General features: G+C 36.4%; 1 protein-coding gene across 1 annotated transcript in view; it reads left to right on the top strand.

Moving 5' to 3' along the window:
- Window positions 1-45: 45 nt before the first annotated feature.
- Window positions 46-18130, top strand: part of LOC116174626 (follistatin-related protein 5-like) — a 157954-nt gene continuing 139869 nt past the window's right edge. The window contains exon 1 of the mRNA XM_031492566.1: window positions 46-137. The gene's annotated coding sequence lies outside the window, so the exon portion shown is untranslated. The remainder of the gene's footprint in view (window positions 138-18130) is intronic.

Genomic DNA, 18130 nt, shown 5'->3' with positions numbered 1-18130 from the left:
GGACGTCTGCAACTTTTCTTAACATTTCACTATATTTTCAGATGGAATACCACTTGAGGAAAAAGACGGCAGCGAGTGTACTTACGATCCTTTTACTTTTTGCGATCCAACACCACGTTCGTAGCAGTCACATTAAGGTAACGACGCATTTCATTACTCTTTCTGCAATTTACTCAAAAGCGCAACATGAGTGTGCTTTACACTTTGAAAAAAATATGCGCTGGCGGGAAACGTCTTGGCAAGTGTCGAAAGAAATTACGGGAAATTCACAAACGTTACTACATATAACCGCTAGTGTAAATATTACCATACCTTTGATGTGACTTGTCAAGATTTTTTTAGACGCCATGCTACATCCCAATACAATATGCAACATCCGTATGATCTCGACTTTCATACAAGTTCATTATGATTAAGTTCAAACATTAAATAAACTCATACCTATTTAAGGAGTTGTGTTGTGAGAGTGCCAAAGAATGTTATGTTTTCAATTTTAAATTTTGTTTGGGTGGTATTACCATGGAGTTAAAATTTCGTATGCACCGCTTCAGGCGAATAGAACGCCAGTAGGTTTACCGGCGTAGGTTGCGAAAAAATAAACAGACGCGATTCTTCAACTTTGCGTTGGTTCAGTTTTTCATTTTCAAAATTTTCGCACAACAATGACAGGAAAGGAAAAGGTTGGGGAAACGCGCAAAGACCGTAATAGCGTACAGCTCGTCTGTGACAATGTTACTGTAAAGATTGTTTTAAGACAGTCGCGAACGCAAAGTTTTCATCTCAGAAATTTTGGTGCGGGCTGCATTTTGATTTACAATCGGATAAACTATAAAATAGAACAGGTGTACGAATACGTACGAAGTAAAATTCTCTCGAAACGCGCTACATGTTCTAAGCCGCGCATAAGTTGATGGCCTTTGAAGCCGTATTTAATACATTATCAACGAAGACGAATGTTGACCAAAGGAACGCTGAAAGCGTATAAAGGTAGCAAGTGAATCTATTCAATCTGAGTGGATCACTGATCTATACATTCTGGACCATGGGCATGTTCTGCAAACTTCATACACCACGAATACGAGTCTTGGCCTAGGGGAATTCTCGACCATGAGGGCTTCTGTGGAGATCGATGGTACCCAAGGCCGATACAAATTAGAAAGTATTGTAAAATTCCCCCAAGCCGGCACAGCAATGTTGACTTATTCTATACTGACAGTTACACTTTGGGGAAACGGAATATAAACAGAGGCATCCAACATTAATGTCGAAGCGACGGACATTTTACGGAACTTTTGAATTTCGGTACCAATCGACTCGATAGGATGGCACGAATTAACTTCTACGTTGTGTAATCGGTGCTTTTAAATGCTGGGACGTAAGACATAATCGGGCAGGAAATTAAGTAAAACGCAGAATTCTGTGCGCAAGAAAAGACAAGAACAAATAAAATATATTACACACACAAAAGGCGATATCAAGAAACTTTTTATAGAAAAAAAACCTGGCCTAACCATGGCCTAACCCACATAAATATACGAAATAAATCAACAAAATGCAAGAGAGAACTACAAAAATCAAACATCTCAAATTGTACAATAAAAATCAGGAATCGAGTCAAGTGCAGTAAATGAAGCAGAACGAAGCACACAAAGCATCATAAATGCAAGTGAAAATAACGATCAATCATATTTGATAATCGAATAAAATGCAGTTAAATCAACAAGAACGAAATGTAAGAGTCTATGCAAAAGCTAGCATAAATACAAGTGGAAAACATGATAATTCAATTTAGTACAAAAACACATGAAACAAATTCATGATTAATTTAGGCAAAACGACTCGTGAAATGATAAATTGCTTGTACATAAAAAACATCAAAATGGTTTCAGACTCGGCTACAATAATTTAACACGAAAACTACATGTGGGAATGCCAATAGTAAATATACATGTGAAAGTAGATTATTGTACCGGGTGACCCAATAAGACGGTTCCTCGGCCATAACTCAGGACCGTTCGTCGTTAGACTTAGGGGTAAAAAAATTATTGGGTAAATCGATTATGACTTATGAAGAATTTCTGGAAAATATTGTCAAGTTCTAAAAATGACCACCAGAGGGCGTAACTGCCATCTTAAATTTTAAAATTGCATTTTCTTTAAATTTCACATAATGACTTAATAAACTAAACATTCTTTTTTCACATTTTTAAAGAGAACCAGTTTATCTATCATTTTCGTAAAAACAAAAACTCACTTATTTAAAAAACAAAGATTTTTTGATTTTTTTAGGGTTTTGGGTCATAGTGTCAAAACTAGCCCCCTGGCGGAGAAGGATTCAACTAAATTAAATATATTTTGGTGGATTCTTATACGCCAAAAACTCTTCTCTTTTCAACGATACCAAATTTGTTACAATCGGTCAAACGCTTAAGAAGTTACAGCAGGTTATTGCAAAAACAATTGAACGCCCCACGCCATCTTTGTTTTTTAAATAACTGAGTTTTTGTTTTTACGAAAATGATAGATAAACTGGTTCTCTTTAAAAATGTGAAAACATTTTTTTTATATTATCCGAAATTGAAAGAAAATGCAATTTTAAAATTTAAGATGGCAGTTCGCCCTCTGTTGGTCATTTTTAGGACTTGAAAATATTTTCCAGCGATTTTTCATGACCGATTTACCCAATAATTTTTTTACGCCTAAGTCAACTGTCTTATTGAGTCACCCGGTACAATAAAAATCAGGAATCGAGTCAAGTGCAGTAAATGAGGCAGAGCGAAGCACAAAAAGCATCATAAATGCAAGTGGAAATCACTAATCAGGACAAATCAAATCAGGTAATCGAAGAAAATGCGTTAAATCAAGAGATCATAAATACAAGTGGAAAAAATGGTCAATCAATGCAGTACAAAAACACATTACTACGATCTAATTAGGCAAAACAACTCCTAAAATGATAAATTGCTTGTACATAAAATAACATTGAGTTATAAATCCGGAGGTCGGGTGTTCGAACCTGGGTTGAGGTACATTTTTTATCTGTGGCAGGGATGGAAATTACCTTAGACCAGTTTCGAGTATTCTGCCGGCTACTCCGAATTAGGTTTTCCTGCAGTTTTCCTAATTCGTAAGGTAAAGACCTTCTGCAGAGGCACCTCTAAAAAGCATTATGCGGATCACTCTGTAATTGAGCGCAAGCCTGTTGAGGGCCCAGAACAAGAGAGGGATAATAAATAAATAAAATAAATAAAACATCAAAATGGCGCGGCTCTACTTTGGCCTCGGCTACCATAATTTAAGACGAAAGGCACATGTGAAAATGCCAATAATAAATATTCACGTCAGTCTATTACTGTACAAAACCAGATTAAGTAATAGAAGAAAATGGACCTTCTTCACGTATATGCTAAGACAAAAGAGCTGCAGTCCGAAGGAGATGTTGGAGAAACATATGCAGTTGAGAATTAGGCAAAATATTAGCAAATTGTGACATCAATGGTAATTTGTTAGTACAAGATATAATAAAATGATAACTACCTGTAAATACACTTTCCAAAGAAAGTAAATATTGAGAAATCCGGGAACGCCATCACGCTAGACCAGCCATTACTGTAGCTCCAATTCGAATACCGTTAACCGACGCTAACTTTTCCCCTAACCGTTAATTTTGAAGTAATTGCATTATTTACTTTTTATCATATTAGAAGTTCAGTTTATGAACCTTCTCTCATTTAAGTGTACATCTAATATGGTGCTGATACAATAAATTATTGTATCAGCACCATATTAGATGTCAGATTATTAAATTTTTAATATAGTTAAACCAAAGTATGTAATTATATTATTTTGAATATTACCTGACCCCAGAAATAACAATTCTGAATTCAATGTAGTCAACCACTCAGTAAAGTTTGAGTGTTATTATCGACCGGATCGATAAGTGACTTCCGGTATTAATGGAGGTACCATAAACACAGATTTTCTAAGTCAAAGAGCATATGAAAATTAGTTGCGAGTGCGAGTAACAAGGTAATATTTAAATTGTTTGATTCGATTGATCTAGTCGGTACAATCCATATTTTGATAAGCGATAAGTTATCAGATTTTAAAATAGGAGGAACCGCAAAATTAATATTTTAAGATTTCAGTTCCTTTATTAAAATAAATATGGCAACGTTTCACAAGTAATAAACAGCTTATCGGATTACTAAAGTATCTATCGCTGTCTAGTAATAGAGCGCATCACTAAAATACCCAATTTAACGAGTGAGACAAAAATTGCGTATGTTCCCAACATGGATCTCTGTATGACCCCACGGTCATTTTCTTCAGTGACTACCTTAAAAAGTAAAGTAAAGTGAGTGGATGCTTAATAATGTATAAAACAACAATTAGCCGAACGAACAAACACCCAAAACAAAAATTTAAGAAACACTGTAAGAAAAAAACTACGCTTGGGGTCCCTGAGAGACCCTTGTTAGTACCTTACAGGTTAAGTAAACAAAAGCATTAAAACTGCAAGGTCTTGTAGTTTATTTTATTATCTCAGACCTTTTGCGATTGATCCATGTAACAATGGGTATTACTGGGCTACTGAATTTGGAAATTTTAATCTGGCTTATTAAATGAATATAATTAACCATTGTTAATAAATATAGTTACAGCAAATTTTGTCTGATTGAAGAACTATGGAACAACAAAATTTTTTACAATACCTCAAACTATAGTCTTCTCCTAAAGTTGCCTGGATTCCCATAGAAATTATCTTGATTCAGAATTCCCTAGGTTGAGGTTCGTGTTTGTGGTATATGAGGTTTACAGGGTTTGAATCTGTGTATGCATTTTCCTTACTGGATTTATATGGCTTCAGCTTCCCTGATGTCAAGGTGCGACTTTGTTGACTTTAGCGATCAAAGTTCCTCAACTCGTGCGCGGTCGAAACACGTAGCAGTAATCGGTGGAAGGATAATCTCGCGCACCACCAAGAAATTATTAAAAAAACATGCACCTGGGCAAGTCCGGCGGTGTCAGAATGTTCTCGAAGTTTAGAAGGTCGGTCACTAGCGAAAAAGATAAAATGGAAATATAAGCGCAAAATAATTAACGATATCTATTAGAAAACACAATGCTGAAAAACGAAACAAAACCCCCCTTTATAATTAGTTGAAAAGTTGAAAAATACGACAGAAAAGACATGATTCTGAAAAAAATGCGGAAAGGGAGCATCGGATTTTCCAGCCGACCGACGTACTCGAGTGTTAACATTAAAAAATGAAGGTTTCTTTAATTAATTACTTGGTCCCCTGTTATGATAAAAGTTTGAAACCAGTCTTAAAATTCATGTTATCAAGCGCGCTTCCAACAATACCAAACATGACCCGTTTTGATAAAGTTTTCTGCACCACAATTAATTCACTACGAAGAATTATACTAAATAGCCGAGTCGAAATTTCTAAATTCGATAATCTAATTAACACCGATTGTTACATGCGATAATGAAATAAACCGAGCGGCCTTGCAGTTTTAATGCTCGTTTTCGCTTTGAACATTGGGAAACCAAAAAAAAACTTCGCTATTTATGTTGCCGCGACAAGAAGTTTCGTCTCTGCCCGGAGGGCTTCGATAGCTTCCGCCGTGCCTTTCAACCAATCACGAACGTGATACATTTCAAAACTTTGGAGAAATTAAGGTTCCTGTAATAAATTGATCAATTGTATACGGTAGCTTGTCAGATATGAGTAAAATGTCATTATATTATTAGAGGTATGACCTTGTAGTGTACTTAACTCTACGCTAACTTCATACTACAAGAACACGGAAATAAAGTCAACCCGGCAACGTTTCAAAATGGCCACCCAAATGACTATTCCCTCCAAAACTAAACAAGATCCCGCTTAAATTTGAAAAGTGGCACGTGATAAGACATCTAGGCAGGACCCCCTTACGTTAGTTGTAGACAACGCTTTGACCTGAAGCACAGTAGGGAAGGAACGTAAAATAAAACACTGAAATTGTGAAAAGTTTGTTTAATAATGATCGCCATTATTATTGATAGTAAAAGCTCGGAAATTTAAGTCAAAATAAATTTCATTGCAAAAATAAACTTTGAAAATGGTAGTTCACCGAATAAAAATAGAAATAGGCTGGGAAAAAACGACCTTACCAATAAAAAAACCAGCCGTCAAATTAATATCAAATTGTGTTGTAAAATTAATTGATTGTAATGATGTGAATGCGTAGCATAAAATTATAACATCACAAAAAGTAGCAGGTAAAACTTCAAGAGGTACCATAAAGGTTAAAAACAAGTTTTGGGAATTATGGGTGAGGTAAGCCGATACCAAGATTCCAAGAAAGGGTAAAATACACAGGATGTGACTCATTTTGCTGCAATAAAGTCCTTTTGTTAAAAGCAAGATGGAAAATTACATGGCCTTGTAGGCAAATTTAACTAACCGTAAAAATATGTGGAAATTATTGAATCGCCACTCATTTATCGCACATAGATTCTAAACTGAAAAGCTATGACTAGCGTAATCCCGCTCCTTCAAGATAGGTAACCCGCCCCTGGTTTCGGGGTTTCGAACCTACAGTTGAAACTCGAAGACAATCACGTAATTAGGTGTCGTAGCTCAATTTTGACTACAGTTTTTACCACCCCCGTGACTGCTTCATTCACGGAGAAAATTGTTAGTTACGAACAAGTCAGTACATACATCAAACGAAACGGTAATTTCCACATATTAAAATAAAATTATCAAAACTTATATGAATGTTACTCAGGGACAAGACCAAGTAATCAACATCAATAAACAGAATGTATGTATCGTCGTAAGATGTATATACAGGGTGGTACCTTTCAACCTTTTGATAAAAATTACGAGTGATGCGCGTTAAACAAGCTCCAGGGATTTTCGACGCCATTGATAACCTCGTATATTACTCACGAGGCAACATTACTGCGGAAGAAGTCAAACAGTGGAGAGGATAAACTTCTTACGATTGGAACTGAGAGTCTTAGAGCGGGCGGTTATTTATGGAGAAGTAGTGACTTAGTGTTGGGTAATGCTTAAATACCTTAAAGTTTATCAACTTAGGACTTAATGCCGTCTAATCGATTTGAAAGTAATTAAACTAACCCTGTTTGTGGTCATCCACTTGGATGATCTCTAAAAAACCATATATTTTCAAATAGAAATCTAATCCAGAGTTTAGCCACCGACCACGGGGTGTTGGGCTGTTTCCACCCGCGACGTCCCTATCTTCCTTAATTTTGCAAGTACCGAACGGTGTAATTAATATAGCCGCAGTGTGTTCACTGTATGACAATTAATTATTCGTACACTCGCCCTTGTAACGTAATGCGGAATAAATATTTGCTACAAGCAATCTAATTACAGACTGCTCCGTTTATTTCAGCATGACGCATAGCAAATTTGTTAGATTGCCATCGATTCCAATCAGAAACCTTTTTTTTTTCATTTTCTCCCGCGCTCGATGATACCACGTATGCATGGAAATTAATGGAAAGTCGGATCGCAAACGTGTCAGTGGGGATCCTTTGTGCGAGCCATAAATTATAAAGATCGATATCGTTGACGGCTCATATTTTTAATAGCAATTAGTGGATGCTAATTATGTCGTTGTAAAAACGGTTTCCAATACATTGAAAATCAAATTAATCAGGATGACGTGCCTAGTGGTACGCATTAATATAAATCGATTTTTGTGCTAGGCACTACCAATTAAGTAAATGCCTCAAACTTTTATGCTGCGAAAGCGTTCCTTTGTTAAACACGCGGAATCAATAAAGTTGTACGTAGTAAAAAAATGACAAAACTATAAATAGTTTGCCTACTCTTTTCGAAATCCCTTTTTCCATCGCAATATCCTTATTTTTTCTCACTCAAGATGAACTACTTTGGTATCTCGACGATTGGACTATACAAATTCGTACGATTACTCTGATCTAACTAACTTATACGGAATTCTTCAATTCAATTAGAAAATTTAAATAAAATTATTACTGCAGTAGTTTAATAATATGAACACTGTTCTTATTGTCGTGCTCTTTACATAACCGTAGAGAATAATGTTTAGTCTTCCAACTTTGCAGTAATTGATACAATGTTCTAAAACCTTTCAAGAACATGTACGTACGATCTAATAGCGTATGCGGGATGAGTTTAGTTTTGTTTTACGCGGTAATAGATACTTGCAAAAACAGATTAGCTTCATTGTTTTACTCCGCTCTTGCCAGTGCAGCATGGAAAATCATTTAAGCCTCGAGCTTTAAGACGAGCACGATTACAAAAACGTACGACGTAGCTATTTAAAAGTACAAAGTGGGTTCATTATTAACGTGCCCCGTACTGATATTGTTCGCCAAGTTGGAAAATTTCGCATGCGGATCTCGAAGTTAATTAATTGCATCACGGATGTGTCGCAATTTCGCCTCTGTCTGGAGAGATCTCGGTGGCTTGTGCGAGCAAAAGGGAGATTGAGGCATTCGTCGTCAGGAATCTCATTAATCTGAATTGAAATTTAATAGTTTCGCGGTAAGTAGATTAGATTTATATTTTAAATTTAAATCTTGGTGCGGGAGATTGAATTTTTCAGTTAACTGACTTCTTTTTGCTTTTCGGGATCTCTCGCGTTACGTGGATGACAAAATATGCTCTTGTTAAAGGTTGAGCAGCTATTTGTACCGTAATTTCAGAACGCGTTTCACTTGAATAGCGTAAATGTATTAGCACGTTATATAGGTGCAAAGGTGGTACAGTTAAATTAATGTTTCATTTGCAGTCTTCCCCTTTGCCCCTATAGAAGCAAAGGAGAAGTGTAATTTATCAATTAAGAGTAGGAAGCCCAACGTATCCATACAGAAAAGTTCAACGACGTGAAACCGCTAGTAAAAATACATATCGAAACATCTTGTACCGGGTGACTCAATAAGACTGTTCTATGTGAGAAAAAAAATTGTTGAGTAAATCATGAAGAATCGCTGGAAATTATTTTCAAGTTCTAAAAATGACCACCAGAGGGCGTAACTGCTATCTTAAATTTTAAAATTGCATTTTCTTTAAAGTTCGCATAATAATTACTACACATTCTTTTTTCACATTTTTAAAGAGAACCAGTGTATCATTTTCGTACAAAACTCAAGTTGTATCAAAAACAAAGATGGTGTTCAATTGTTTTTGCAATAACCTGCTTTAACTTCTTAACGGTTTGACCGATTTTAACAAATTTGGTATCGTTGAAAAGAGCATTCTATTGGGCCATAAGAATTAACCAAAATGTAGTTAATTTAGTTGAATCTTTCTCCGTCAGGGGGCTAGTTTTGACATCATCACTCAAAATCCTAAAAAAATATAAAAAAATCAAATGAAATGATATGACTTTTTCTTTATGAAAAAGTAGCCAAATAACATCCAAAGAGGCCAGTGAAAACCGTTTTTCAAAATCTCGACTTTCATAGAGCTCTATGAACCATTACCCTGGACATATACTGAAGTAGTCGTATCCTAATGCACCAATAAAGTGACGATAATACAAAATAATTCTTTTAAACAAAGAAAGCGTGTTTATTCGCTTTAAAATTAAATAAGCGGTTTCGAATACTTTTGATTTAAAGCACTGCAAAACTTTGTTTTGTCTTTTATATTTTCATCTGTGGTGTTTGATTAATAATTTGTGTTGTGTAGATTTAGTTCATTGCAGGTAACAAAGGAGTAATTCGTATTGAGCCGTCATAGAGCTCAGTTCGGGGCAATTCGTGTTGTGAACCTTGTTAGAACTCAGTACGGAAGTGTTTCGGATTGAACTACAGTAAAATAAATGCGAAAAAAAACGCAGCAATCTGGTGAACACAGAACTTTTGTGGGCAGGCCATAAACGGTCCTCTTAAAATTGTTAAAGTCAGTTAAAGTTAGTGTTAGATAAAAAATAATAGGCGGCGTATTTCATAGTTTAGAAAGATTAGAATTTTTACCGTAACTGTCACATGTAATAACGCTCAATCTTGTAATCAATAATATCATTTTCATTAAAGTTTAACGTTGAATTATATTAGGTTATGGGCGCAGACCTTCGTTTTAGTGTTTTTCCGTTTCGAATTGTGTATTTGTGAAGTGTTGTTAAATCCACACATCAGCAGCAGAATGGATTTAGCAAAGCACATTAAACCATTGACTGGTGAGTCAGACTGGCCAATTTGGAAAAGGAAAATTCGTGATTTACTTGATTATCATGAGGGAGCGTTAGATGTTATCGATAAGAAGCTAGAGAAACCGACTCCGCTTAGTGCTAATCCAACACGAGATGAAGAAAAAGCATTTAAAGCTACAAGCGATCTGTATCGAAAAGCTAATAGTTATGCCAAGTCAATGATTACAAGTACAGTTTCTGACACAGTTTATCAGAAAATCATGGACAAGGTTACGGCGCATGATGCTTGGGAGGCGTTAAAACAGCAGTTTGAAGCTACATCCAAAGATCAGCTGTTCAAGATTTGTACAGAGCTATTTTCATTTGGTTGGACATCGGGCGAGGATGTTTCCACACACGTAGCCAAGCTCAAGAGTCTATGGACCGAGCTGAATAACGGGTTAAAAGCTAAGAATGAAAATCCACTCCCAGATCTACTATTGGTATGTAAAATTTTACATATTTTACCTAGTAGTTTTGAGAATTTTAAATCGAGTTGGATGCTGTTAACGAAAGATGAGGTTAAAACATTCGACGAATTAACCATGCAGATTATTATTTTCGAACGAAATATAAGACAGCCTTCAAGTAATGATAGTGATAAACAAGTAGCCTTGTTGGTTAAGTCAAATAAGCAGACAAAGAGGGGTAGCGACAATTTCAATTTTGTATCGAAACTTAAGAAAGAAGATACCTGTAATTACTGTCAAAAGAAGGGTCACTGGGTGAGAAGTTGTAGAAAATGGATCGCAGATGGTCGTCCTAAACGTAGTAGTAGCAGTAGTAATGCTGAAAGTAATGCTGCAGAGTCTCAGGTCGCTTTAGGCTCAATAGATAATGAAGTTTTAGCTACTGAACCAAATTCAGAGGATTGGTTTGTGGATAATGGGGCTACTAAGCATGTAACTAGTCGTTCTGATTGGTATTGTACGTTTGATGAGTTTAAAGATCCGCGCACAATTAAAGCAGCTGGAGAAGAACGTTTGATTGCTATCGGGAGCGGTACTATCAAGGTCTCTTCAATTGTCAATGGGAAGAACCAACATATTTTATTGAAAGATGTTTGGTACGTTCCGAAAATTTCGAGAAATTTATTTTCACCATTGGCTGCCCATGATAAAAATTTAAACAGTGAATTCGGATCCACCGTAACCACTTGCTCGTTTTTGGTAAACGGCATCATAGTGTTGAGTGGTATTCGAGAGAAGTTTGGATCATTGTATAAGGCAAATATTAGTCCAATTTTGTCCCAAAACAGGGCATCAGTAAAAATAGTAGAAGCAAACGATCATTTACAGTTATACCATGAAAGGTGGGGTCATCAGGATAAGCGTTACGTCAAGAAAAAGCTTGAACAAGAGTTTAATCTTAAAGTTAAGTTTGATGATACAATATGTGAACCGTGCGTATATGGTAAGGCGCATAGACTTCCATTTGGTAACAGAAAAAGTGCCTCACAACCGGGAGAACTTATTTCGGTCGATGTTTGTGGACCCTTTTGTGAGTCTTTTCAGAAAAAACGTTATTTAGTGGTATTTAAGGACAGTTATAGCTATATCGTTACGGTTTTATTATTAAGTATAAATCTGATGTCAAAGTAGTTTTAGAACAAATGCTAACGCATGCAGAAACTCAGGGTCACTTCATTAAAGAGCTACTCAGCGACAATGGAGGTGAATTTGACAACGCAGATGTTCGAGAAATCTTGCAGAGACGGGGTATCAGACAGCGATTGACAGCACCGTATACACCACAACAAAATGGCGGTAGTGAAAGAGAAAATAGAACAATTGTCGAGATGGCACGTACGTTCAAGTATTCCAATTCTGATGTGCAGTTTCCGGACGCGATTTGGGCTGAGTTAGTTACAACAGCGATCTACATTCTGAATAGGACTGGGAAGTCGTCAGAAGATGGTATTACTCCATATGAAATTTGGTATAAGAAGAAACCCAGGATAAAACACCTTCGAATCATCAGTTCGGCCTGCTATATCCATGTTCCAGATCAGAAAAGACGAAAAATGGATAGAAAAGCTGAAAAAGGCTACTTAGTTGGTTATGATGGAGATGAACGATATCGAGTGTACGTTCCAGAGAAGAAATGCGTTGTTTTATCTCGAGATGTAAAATTTAATGAAGTAACTCAAGAATGCGAAGAAAAAGAAAAAGTATTTTTCAGGAATAGATTGTCAGAAGAAGATGAATCAGAAAAAGAAGACCAGATTGATAAACCAGAAATTACTCAACCTGAAGGCAGCACAAGAACTAAAGAAAGCAAAGAAGAAAGTGATGATGAGTGCAGTAGTGAATATAACAATGAAAGATCGTTACGTAATCGAGAAATTATCCGCACTCCAAAGTATCTTGAAGATTACGTTATGGCGATGATGACAGAGCTCCATCCTCAAACATATGAAGAAGCTATACAAGATAAAAATCGTGCATCCTGGAAAAATGCCATGGACAATGAAATGGCTTCCTTGATGGAAAATAGCACATGGGAATTAGTAAAATTACCCACAGGTGGTAAAGCAATTGCTTGTAAGTGGGTTTATAAATTAAAATTAAATCCAGACGGAAGTATTTTAAAATACAAGGCAAGATTGGTCGCAAAAGGATACAATCAAAAGAAAGGTATTGATTACAATAATACTTTCAGTCCAGTTGCAAAGTTGCAAACTATTCGTTTGATACTTGGTATTGCTGCAACAGAGAAAATGCATTTGGCCCAATTTTATGTCTCAACTGCATTTTTATATGGAGAGCTGGAGGAAAAGATCTTTATGAAACAGCCAGATGGATACGATGATGAGTCTGGTAGAGTCTGCCTACTCAAAAGGAGTTTATATGGACTAAAGCAGTCGCCTAGATGTTGGAATCATCGTATTGGAAAATATTTACAAAAATTACAGTTTAGAGCCAGTAAAGAAGAACCATGTATGTTTGTTAAAGAGAAAAATGGTGCTAAGATAGTTTTAGCATTATATGTAGATGATGGTCTTATTGCTGCTACTCATAAAGAAGATCTTGAAGAATTTATCCACCAACTTAGAACAGAGTTCAAGATTACCTCAAATGAAGCAACATATTTCTTGGGTCTTGAAATTGAAAAATCGCAGAATGGAAATATCAAGATTAGCCAGAAATCGTATGCTCAGAAACTACTTGAGCGTTTTAATTTTGTTGAATGCAAGTCAGTTTCTACACCAATGCTTTCAAGTTCAGGAAGTTCGAATTCAGGGAAAGCATCAGAAAAAGAAGTCATATTTCCATATCGACAGGTCGTTGGTGCGATCATGTACCTTATGTTAGGCTCGAGACCAGATTTAGCCTACAGTGTGGGATTTTTATCCAGGTCATTAGAAAACCCTACTATTGATGATGTCGCGAGAGCTAAAAGAGTCCTTAGGTATATAGCTGGGACTATTGATCTTGGTATAGTATATCAAAGTAACGCTAAGAAGGGAGCGTTCGAATGCTACAGTGATGCTGATTTCGGTGGTTGTAGTAAAACAGGTCGTTCAACATCAGGAGTACTGGTCAAATATGCCAATGGAGCTGTTTCTTGGATTAGTCAGCGACAAGGTTCCGTAACAGAATCTACAGCTGAAGCAGAAATCGTAGCTGCAAGTGAAGCCGCAAAGGAAGTTATTTGGCTTACTCGACTTTTGCAAGAAATTACATTTTTAAAGGAAATTCCAGTTATCCAGATTGACAACGCAGCAGCCGTTAGACTTTCTGAGAATCCCGAAAATCATCGCAGAACCAAGCACATTCAAAGGAAACACTTCTTTATTCGTGAGCATGTTAGTGAAGGCACTTTGGTTGTAGAAAAGGTTTCATCTGAACATCAGGTAGCTGACATTATGACCAAGCCTCTCGCTCAAACAAGATTACATATCCTTTGTGTAAAGATGGGACTTGTATAATTATTAATTTTTATCAAACAAGGGAAAGTGTTAAAGTCAGTTAAAGTTAGTGTTAGATAAAAAATAATAGGAGGCGTATTTATATAGTTTAGAAAGATTAGAATTTTTACCGTAACTGTCACATGTAATAACGCTCAATCTTGTAATCAATAATATCATTTTCATTAAAGTTTAACGTTGAATTATATTAAAAATACGCGTAAATTAGTATTCAGAAGTCTCGAAAAATTATAAGAGTACGAGCGAACCTTTCCGGCGCATAAATAATCATAAAGTTTACACTGATAATTCGATTATAATTCCAAAGCGAAAGTTAAAAGAGACCATGTAACTTGTTTGACGTGTTGGTGGGCTGACATAACTTACATTGTGAAATCGAAAAGTTGTTTGATAGAAAGTTTATTCGCGATCATTTGCATTGGCAATAAAAAATCTGGCAAACCTAAGCAGTAATCCTTCTGGAGATCCAGAATACAGCCTTCCAAACTCAACAATACTGACTTGATGCTACACGAGAATGATTTAAGTTTTAATCGTCTTTCTACGTAACTATTATTTGAAAAACTCAAATTTGTAAGTTTAAGTTATTAAAATTGACCATTAGCTTTAAAACACTGTAGACGGAAGATGAAAATTTAAATTATTCTCACGTAGCATCAAGTCGGTATTGTTGATTTTGGATGACTCTATTAAACTCAAGTCAACGGAGTCATAGGTACAGGGCTTAAAAATCTTGAACAATTTGAAAACCTTTGATGCTGGGTGTAGGGAAATTTATTTATTTATTTATTATCCCTCTTTTCTTCTGGGCTCTCAACAGGCTTGCGCCCAATTACAGAGTGACCCGCATAATGCTTTTTAGAGGTGCCTCTGCAGAAGGTCTTATGTTGTTCTATACTACTCCGGTATTTACCTTACGAATTAGGAAAACTGCAGGAAAACCTAATTCGGAGTAGCCGGTAGAATGCTCGGAACTGGTCTAAGGTAATTTCCATCTCCGCCACAGATGAAAAATTCACCTCAACCCAGGTTCGAATGTGGTATCAAACGACGTAGATTTTTATGTAGATTCCGAAAATGCAAAAAATAAGAATCGTGATAATATTTTCTTTCGATAGATCATGAAAAACTATGTTAGTATGCAAATTTTCAGACTTAAATTATAAATGAGAGCCTAAATACCCTTAGGTAACGGTTTGCGTGAAACAGCGTGCAAATTGAAATGTTAAAATTCGAATTTGAAAGGAAGAATTCTATTTGATTGTCGAATCTTATGTAGTAGACGCATAAAATGCGCTGAAAACCTATGAGGTAACAATTACTCTCCAAAACATAAAAAACAAGTATAAATTGTGCTCTTGTGCAGGTAAAGCGCATTTTTTTAACCGAAATAGCTTTTATTTGACATCACCAATGGATATATTACTTGCAGACGTCTCAATCGCCCTTTGTGAGTACCTTTTTCCGACAATCCGTTCTTGAGGTATAAGGGAATATACCAGATCACGATAAGAGGTCGAGGAAGAGGGTTATGGTTGGTAGAAATTAATTCCTTTCGTTGAGATCTTTCATTAGAGTACTATGAAGGATAAAACTAGTTCCACTCCCTCTCCCCCTCCTCCCCGTATTTTGGTAAGGGGACAGAAAGAAGGGCAGTAGTTGGTAGAAAACGGTTCTCTTTAATTAGAATACAATGAGAGATAACATTAATTATGACACCCCCCCCCCCTCAGGCCCCGTCGCTCACTGATCTCGAAAAAGAGTCGCACGGGAAAGTTATAGTTTGTACAAACCAATTTATTTCGATGAGACCTTTCATTAGAATACCATGAAGGAACATGTGTTTAACCCCCCCCCCCCTTTCCTAAAGTTTAACTTGGAACCACTAAAGGCATACGTATGCAAAATCTGAGACCAATTGGTTGTCGTATGTAAAAGTTATGCACGTTTTAAAAACACATCTCAAGAAATAATTCGTGGGGGGGGGGGGGGCTTTTAGACAGAGAAATTTGATGGCCGTCTAGCACACCTTCAAGATATAGGCTACCTACTGCAAAAAATTCCTGGACTCTAGGACCATTCCCCTAGAAATGGTTCGAAACGGCAGAAGTGGGTCCGGACGGACGGACGGACAAAACGCAAACAATAGCCCGTTTTTTTAATTATTAAAAAATAGGCTAAAAACATGAAACGGGGCCACTAAACATGGTGCAAGTTGTATTATTCATTAAAACTGTGTTTGGGCCTTTTTTGTTGTGCGTCATTTAAAAAATTAAACCAAAAACTGTTGGTGAAAAGGGATTTTTTTTCTTTTCAGGTTACCTGTAAACAGGCCCGTAGTCAGGAGCTGACCCCCGACTAGAACGTGGTCTTGCCCCCACTGGAAATTAGGTTGATGGTTCCTTTACAAAAATTACAGGGGAATCGTTATCAAAAACTGCTTAAGCCCCACCTAGAAAAATACCGGCGACACCTGTTACTTCATTTTGGCTACGGGACGGGCCTGCCTGTCAATCGAAATTGTGGTAGTTTACGTTTACATTGAGACAATTTTACAATTTACAATGCAGAATCGTCCATATTATGGCTCCCTGTAGTACGATTTTCCTCAGTTTGCGCGCACGTCATCGGTCTTATATGACGTCGTCACTGAGTATACTTACATAGCATCTTTCAAATCAATGGAAGAGAATAAGTGTCTAGGCGGCCATACAGACAGTACTGCATTCTTCTATTGACCAATTACAAAAAAACGTTTCCAGGCGATGCGATATCAGGGAAACCTTCTTCGGGAAAAAAACCCTGGCATAGCCCAAAGACAACAAAAGCAAAACAAAATCCACAAAACATTTCAAATTGTGTAAAAATAAAAATCAGGTCACGAATTTCAAAATTTATGTTATATTTTATATTTTGTTGACTTCAAATCCTAAGATTGATATCTGAATAAACCGGAAAACATTAATCTGAACCATCATCTGCTAAATTAATTATTAGTGTCTCAGTCAAGCTTCACTTCTCTGTGCCATATAAGGTGTAACTGCATCAATGGCTTGTTGCCACATATCTAAACAATGTTCTCCGCCATAACCTTTCTCGCCAATGTATCGGTTATAATATCGTTTGCATATTTCCCATATGTTTTCGGTGGGATTGAAAACAAAATGGAAGGGAGGCAACCGTAATGTCGCACGTCCATTTTCTAAAGCCATCTCATCAGCAGCGTATCGTTTTGAAGGTTTGTTTCTGAAAATAACAAATGTTTAGTCTCGAAACGGAAAGTATTACTAAGAATGTACCATGTTGCATGCAATTTAGGGAAACAAACCTTGCAACAATCTCCACTGATCAATTGGAAACTCAACATGTTTGTGCTGTAAATATTAATTTAATATAATACTATAATATTTGCACAGTTGGCATAAACGCCTATCTGCATTCAATCATTTAACGTGCGTTTTAAGTTACTGTGTTGGATCATGTCGCAGATGGAGTATCGAATTGCTGCTTGTGTGAAACCATCGACATCGCTTACGGGTTTCTTACATTGCCTTGTTTTTTAGGACTGTTTAAATGTTGGCCCGATTTAGAAACTTGTGGAATAGGAGACACAAGTATCCTCTGGTAAAAGTAGACCACCATTATCTTTTTCTCGTTCAAAATAACGAATAAGAAATTAAGTTGCTTACTTTTTCTTGGTAAACCCGATGACATTTTTTGATTAAACAACTTTTGGCGCAGAATATCGCAGTGAAACTTACGGAAGTTATGCTTCTATAATTGTTGGTTATGAAGCTAACGGATTTTTTGTCAGTGAATGAAGCAAAACGCGGTATAATGATGCAAACGGAAGAAAACAGTTGTTAAACTTGACGTACCTGAAGAACTTACATTTTGTGAAATACATTGATCAATCTAACATAATCACGCAATATCAACGTTTGTTGTGGTTTAAAATGAGTTTTTTTTTATTTTGTTAATACGTTGGCA

The sequence above is a fragment of the Photinus pyralis genome, unplaced genomic scaffold, assembly GCF_008802855.1.
Source record: "Photinus pyralis isolate 1611_PpyrPB1 unplaced genomic scaffold, Ppyr1.3 Ppyr1.4_LG6, whole genome shotgun sequence".
Classification (NCBI taxonomy): domain Eukaryota; kingdom Metazoa; phylum Arthropoda; class Insecta; order Coleoptera; family Lampyridae; genus Photinus; species Photinus pyralis.
Note: the sequence above shows the minus strand (reverse complement) of the source record. Positions and strands in the feature narration are given on the sequence as shown.